Source organism: Gymnodraco acuticeps, unplaced genomic scaffold (genome assembly GCF_902827175.1).
Source record: "Gymnodraco acuticeps unplaced genomic scaffold, fGymAcu1.1, whole genome shotgun sequence".
NCBI lineage: Eukaryota > Metazoa > Chordata > Actinopteri > Perciformes > Bathydraconidae > Gymnodraco > Gymnodraco acuticeps.
This window is the reverse complement of record NW_022992267.1, coordinates 4,019-11,557: the sequence shown is the minus strand read 5'-3', so window position 1 is coordinate 11,557 and position 7,539 is coordinate 4,019. Positions and strand designations below refer to the sequence as shown.

General features: G+C 43.2%; 1 long non-coding RNA gene across 1 annotated transcript; it reads left to right on the top strand.

Annotated features, from left to right (window-relative positions):
* Positions 1–477: 477 nt before the first annotated feature.
* On the top strand, positions 478–6,131 carry LOC117540513. The gene is made up of 4 exons (XR_004568179.1): positions 478–984; positions 1,448–1,556; positions 2,031–5,661; positions 5,763–6,131. It is a non-coding gene; the product is annotated as an uncharacterized LOC117540513 (long non-coding RNA).
* Positions 6,132–7,539: the final 1,408 nt, after the last annotated feature.

Genomic DNA, 7,539 nt, shown 5'->3' with positions numbered 1-7,539 from the left:
CAATGTGTTGGATATGGAGCTAGGATAAGTAATAAGGGAGCTAGGAGTGATTTTCGGTGCAGTAATAGGTTAGCATTTTTCGCTCGGGGCTAATTCAGAGGCTCACTGTTAGCATTGTGTTTTTTTGAAAAAATAAATGAAAAATATCAGTTAAATGAGTTTTTTCCCCTTATATGGATGTAAAATATTCATAGTTTATTAAATATTAAGGTTCCTTAGACGTTGTTTCCTGCAAATGACGCGATTTCGGGTCCGTGGGGCCTAAGAGGATAACAGAGTAGCCTATGTTTGTTTTTTTTGTTTTTTTCACAACAGTTGTATTTGGATGGAATGAATACCTAAAGTGATAATTCAAAGTAATACAATTATTTTTACAGTGAAAAAGTTCAAATGGAACTGATGGTTCCCAAATTACCCAGAGGTGAGTCCGCCTGGACTTTATTTTTCTAAACCTCTCTAAAAAGGTCAAATGTCACTTGTTTTGCATCAATCTTGATACAGGGTACTTATTATATGTTATAGTTTGCAGAGCTGCTAAGTCTCACCCTTTGAGAGTGAGAGTCACACAATTTAACCTCTTCACACGCCTCACGCCACACTTGCCATTTCACACGATGTTTCCCCCCTCTCACTACTTTATAATTATTTTTTTATTTAATGATATATTTCCATAACTTGTTGCTTGAGGCTTGCCGTAGTTCGAATCAGGGACAGGGTGAGTCCGCCCTATTCTGCCCCCGATTGGCTGACCGAGATATGTGATAACCAATCATCAGCCCTCGAGGCTAAATCTAACCAACCCAACAAAAGGCACCACGTATACAAACCAATCAGAGGCAGCTTAGGGCGGGTCATTGCGTCTCTATCCTATGAAGAACAACCTAACTCTATGGCGGAGAAATCGAAAAGTAAACGTGAAACGTCTGTGTCAGCGCCTCAATAATGCCGTGACTGACATTTTCATCTGAAGCGGGAGGTCAAACGGTAGGTAACCACATTATTTTTACAAATATTTTTATTTTGATGAAGTCAACGGTGGGTCTGACTACGTGAGACTGAACGTTACACAGGCTGCTGGTGAGCAGTGTGGCAGGTTGCTGCGGTGGGTTTAACAACAAACAACCTTGACTAATAGCAGTGTTAGTTAAATCATCACGTATTTGCGTGTGTGAGCTAATGGATACTTACTATGAGCTAAGGGAATTTACAGTACTGTACCTGTGCTGTTTGCTTTTCTGTCTAATAAAATATTCAATCAATCAAACAGTTACATGTAGCTATATTTTGATCCAGAGGATCTGACTGTGGATGTGGGATACTGGTTTAAAGGAAGCACCAATACAGTATGCTAGTAATAATGTACTATGTTTGTTCCTTTCTCATTAGCAATCTACTTCTAGGTTAAATGTAATTTTGAAAAAATCTTTTCTGAAATACAAATTTGTAGATACAGAGTTTCATCCGCAAGTTGCTCTCGAAGTTTCTGAAGCCAACAGCACTGCAGCACCGGGAATTGCATGAAATCCTCTATAAGGACCCATCAAACCAACTGCCAGGTAATCCTCCAAGTTTCACATCAGCAGATGCACATACACTTTCCACTCACTGATCTCACTCACATCATACTGTTTGTGTTTGTTAGAGGAAAGCTTGTGCAGACAAGTTATGAGTTTGATAATCTCATCTCATCACACACGACCACAATGGAAACAAGTCCACAGGACTTTCCTATGTTATCCTTTTAGCCCAAATGTGTGACTGTACCTTGTGCTGTTTGCATTTCTGTCTAATAAAGTATTCAATCAATCAATCAATCACTGATGTGATGAAGATACTTAAAGGGGTGCTTTCAAGTTAGCTTTTGTGGTTGTTGATGATTGCTAAAGGGACTCAACACCGGTCTTATTCCCAGTCTCATACTGACATGTTGGTGTTGGGAATGAGAACATATTGCATCAATCTTTCTCCAGAATCGCATACAGCACCTTAATGACCTCTGTGACGTTGTTGATTTATTGTGTCTCTCGTAGGAGAAAAGCTGGTGATCGGCTTCACTACTCGAGCTACACTCAACAGGCTCCTTGATGCAGGAGACATTACACTGCAGCAAGTGCAGAGGTTCCAGCAGGCAGCAGTGGCGTTTCTGGTGAGGGCTGTGGAGTATGCCATGAAGAAACTCCACATGAGAGAGCCCCTGATAAAACATGCCATGTTTCTGGATGTCCAGCAGAGGGTAGAGTGTGGAGTGGAAAATGCCTTGTACTTTATCGACAAGTCAAGTACATTTATCTATAGTGCCAAATCACAACACAAGTTATCTCAATATACTTAATAAGTAGAGCAGGTTAAAGACTCTTGGCTCTTGTCACATGTTCTTAACATTTTCTTAATAGATTGTAAAGTTTAATTACCACATCTGAAAAACAACCCGTTTCAGCTACATTACTTTACCAGATCAGTGCACATTGTGTTCTTTTTAGGTTTTGTTACATTCCCTTGTAGATCTAGGGGTACCAAGGGAAGTAGCGACACACAAGATAGCCGGACGAGAGAAAAAGGAGAGGAAACTGAATGCTGAAGGAGTTTAAGTGAGGTTTTAATTAGTAAATAAGTAAGGCGGCTCACCAGCCAAATGACAAAACAAACTTACAATAAACAACACACAACTATGCTGGGTCTCACACAGAGACATGCTGCACACATGCAGCCAGATGAGAAGGAGAGAAAAGGCCTCTCACTGCCGTCCTCCTCCGGTCCTATATGGAAGCCCTGATTGTCAATTAGGAGCACCTGGGGAGAGGCTGCACCTGGGGACAATCAGAGGGAGAGAGAGGAAAACACACACACACACTACGGCACGTAACACTTCCCCCCATAAAACCAAACCAGTGTTTGGTCACAGTTACCAACAACACTCATTACATAATTCACAAGCATACTATAGAATGCTTGGAAGCTGCCACCTGCTGCTTCCAAGCCACACACTCCGCCACTAAATGACCCGGGTCAAGACAATAAAAACACAATCTCTTAGTGTCGGGACCTGGGAGAGCAACAGAATGAGCACGTGTAACACGTCTGTTACGAGCCCTACAGTGAGGATAACTGCCCTGAGGATACACTTTACCCCCGGCTATATCATTACCCATTATGACATCCACACCGTCGACAGGAAATTTGGGGAGCACAGCAACTGGAAAGAAACCAGTAGCCAGTTTGGACTGGACATGGACCTTGTGGAGAGGTGCAGGCACAAAACCAATTTCAATACCTCTTACCACGGCACTTACATCACAGGCGGACTCATTACTCAAGGGCAGGGCACTCGCAAAATTGAACGACTGTGAGCCGCCACTGTCTCGTAACATAGTAACCTGCCACTGATCCTCCACCTTCCCTGACAGAGAGACAAAAGCATTGGAGATGAATGGCTTAAAACACTCATCAGGGCCCATTTTAACAGTGACCTGCCTACTAGGACACACTGTTTTAATCAAGCCCACCCCTTTTGGGTGCTTGCCACCTGCTGCCCGCTCTCGCTTCCAAGCTGCACAGTCTGCTATCATATGACCTGGGTCAAGACAAAAATAACAAGCTCTGTCTATCCTGGGACCTAACAATGGAACACTGGCACAGGGAACATAATTGTCAGGAGCTCTCCGATAAGTGTCCCGCTGAGGAGGATCCCGCTGAAAAAAACCACTCTTGTTTATCAGCGCAAACTCGTCTGCCAGAGTGGCAGCCTGCTGAAGGGTAGTCACTTTCTGCTCATTCAGGTAGACTACCGTACGCTCCGGTACACCGTTTTTAAACTCCTCTAACATCATCAGCTCACAGACTTAAGTAATGTCATCAGCTTTACACGCTCTACACCACCTGTCAAAGAGGACTTTCTTCTCCCTCGCGAAGTCCACGTATGTTTGGCCAGAAGCTTTCTTCATGCCGCGAAAACGCTGCCTGTAGACCTCAGGCACAAGCTCATATGCCCTGAGAATAGCACCTTTCACCTTGACATACTCCAAACTATCCTCAACAGAAAGAGAAGAGCAAGCCGCTTGAGCCTTGCCGACTAGCTTGCACTGTAAAAGAATAGCCCACACGTCTTCTGGCCAATGCAGGGCAGCAGCAATGCGCTCGAATGCACCAAAATAGACTTCCACCTCTGATTTCCGAAACACAGGGACCAAATAAATATGCCGGCTCACGTCAAAGGAGGCAGCAGGACCAGAAGGTGTAACTGCAGAATCACCCACCACAGCTGCTTGGAGCTCTAGCTAACGCATCCGGACAGCAGTGTCTGCCTCCAACTTCCTGATCTCCATCTCCTTCCTGAGCTGAAACTCTCGCTCACGCTCCTCCCTCTCACACTGGAGACGAGCCATACGCACTTTTACCCTGGCATCTCATTTAGACCCCGTAGGTGAGGATCCTGCCGAAAACGAGTCAAACTGAGGTGTGGTGAAAATGTTTGCCTGTTCCGTAGCACTCTGAACCACCGTGCCAGGAGATTCCACTAAAGCAGGCCGCCTCAAAACCCCCTGTTCAACTAGTCCAGTTATCAAAGTAGCCTTGAGTTCACTTTTTACCAGAGCCGAGGAGACAGAAACATGATAATGGTCAGCAACTAACCGCAAATCAACCTTCCTGCACCCGTCTAGCTGACCCACAGTAGGACTGGCCACAAACTGCTCCACCACAAAAACCATCCTTAGCAACGGCTACTTACAAATATTATTATTTATTTATTTACAAACTTCCCCAGATCCTGCCTACCAAACTTTACCTAACTATCTTCTGGAGCGTGCCGGGCTCGAGGCGACTTTAAAGGCAAACATCAGCGGCCGAAACCCTGAATCGCCTGCCCCCAACAGGGAATAAATCCCCACCCAGGATTACCCCGAAAATAAAAAAGGCAAAATAAAAAATGAGTGCCTGAAGGAAGGACTGATTCAGTCCAGCTAGACACTCCCCTCTCTAAACTGAGGAAGATGTTCAACAGTAAATAATTTCACAGCCAATTCTACACTTATATACACTACTGCTCACCACCAAACACAATATCAACACTAACCAACAACCAAATACTCACTCTTTGTCTCAAAGATTGGACGAGCCCCCATGTTACGTTCCCTTGTAGATCTAGGGGTACCAAGGGAAGTAGCGACACACAAGATAGCCGGACGAGAGAAAAAGGAGAGGAAACTGAATGCTGAAGGAGTTTAAGTGAGGTTTTAATTAGTAAATAAGTAAGGCGGCTCACCAGCCAAATGACAAAACAAACTTACAATAAACAACACACAACTATGCTGGGTCTCACACAGAGAATGCAGCCAGATGAGAAGGAGAGAAAAGGCCTCTCACTGCCGTCCTCCTCCGGTCCTATATAGAAGCCATAAGCCCTGATTGTCAATTAGGAGCACCTGGGGAGAGGCTGCACCTGGGGACAATCAGAGGGAGAGAGAGGAAAACACACACACACGGACACACACTACGGCACGTAACAGGTTTCCTGAACTTCTCCCATACAACGGACCTGACAAGCGTGACAAACTGAGTGAGGAGTTTCTGGACTACCAGTCCATGGACATTGCCATGCCCGAAGACCCAGCCACGTTCGACATTGAGAGCTTTTGGGGGAACATGGCATCAATGAAGAAGAAGGTAAGAATTATTCTGCACCCTTTGCAATACCCATTGACGTAATCAACTTAATTCTATACAAAAATACTTGAGAGTAATTAGGCTTCCTACATTTTTCAAAGGTGACCGGTATGAGCAGATTTGGGAGGCTCTCCCGTATTGCCAAGTTGGTGTTGGTACTTCCACATTCAAATGCTGATGCTGAACGAGTGTTCTCTGTGGTGGGATTGAACAAAACCCGAAAAACTGTTTGGCTCTTGATGGAACTCTATCATCCATCATGACTGTGAAGATGGCAAACCTTGAGCCACAGTGTTTCAAATGGGAGCCCCCTCCCTCTGTCATCAAGGCATCAACATCTGCCACAAACACCTACAACATGAGACATGTCATGTAAACCAACACACACAAACAAAGACATGCACTTTATTTATTTATTATTAATTTTGTTACTCTTAAAAAAAAAATGCACTAAGGAAAAGGCTGCTATTGGTTCTTAAAAGGCTGCTATTGTTTCTTAAAAGGCTGCTATGTTTTCTTTATATTGAAATTTTATAAATAAATGTATTTTATTTGTCAAACTTTTATTTGTTACAATTGTTTTCATTTCTACTTGTGCTGGTCAATTATTAACACTATATAAGCATGAGGAGGCCGACAGTGCAGGGAGAGCAGCTGGCATGGGGGTGAAGACATCACAACGTTCATTTAAATTGAGATATTCCTCTAAATCGACATTAAAAAAGGCAACAAAAAAAATCGAAACGCATCTTCCCCCGAAAGTCTCACTCCTACTTTTTACTGAAACTTGGCAGCCCTGAGTTTGGATTCCTAAAGCTTTTACTCTACTAACCCATCATTCAAGGGGGGTTTTCACTATAAGTAATGGGTTTTTTTTAGGCGGACATTAGAATTTACATGTTTTTACTATGTTCCATCTGAATTTACTTTAAAATAAAAACATCTATATTGTACGGTGGCCCTGAAGTGCAAGACACCACAGCATTTCACAAAACACAACAGCATTTCACAAAACGCCACAGCATCTCAGAAAACACAACAGCATTTCAGAAAACACAACAGCATTTCACAAAACGCCACAGCATTTCACAAAACGCCACAGCATTTCACAAAACACAACAGCATTTCACAAAACGCCACAGCATTTCACAAAACACAACAGCATTTCACAAAACGCTGCAGCATTTCACAAAACACCGCAGCATTTCACAAAACACCGCAGCATTTCACAAAACACAACAGCATTTCACAAAACACCGCAGCATTTCACAAAAGACCGCAGCATTTCACAAAACACAGCAGCATTTCACAAAACACCACAGCATTTCACATTGGACGGAAAGGGTATTCCTTTAGGGAGAACACTTCTTGTTTATGATTGGACAGAGCCAGCCAGAGAAGCACTGCTGTGATTGGTTGTTTTTGCTGCCAGTGAAGAAATGACGCTTCGTGATATATTTTGTCATAGACAAACTGGCACGGTGAGTATAAACTGAGATTTAAAGGGTCGCAACCAATGAAAAATGTGGGCGTGTCCTATTCAGTTTTTTCTCGAAATGGAAGGGTTAATACCCGTATTACTTATCGAAACTGCACATACAATATATCCGATTAAAGCTGAGACTCCACAGATTATTTAAGTATAGTATCTAAGCGATCCGATCTCGCAACAGGGGAAGCAAACACAGACATCACAACACGTACCTTTTACGGGAGATTGTCTCACCGTAGCTGTCAATCTGATCAAAATACGTGTTCAATGGCATTAAAACGAGAAAAAAGCGGCTGAATCGGTTGATCCATAGGTTGATAATGTATATGTGGCTTTGAACAATTGTTTATAATCCATAATTCCATTTTTATGTAAAAATCGGAGCA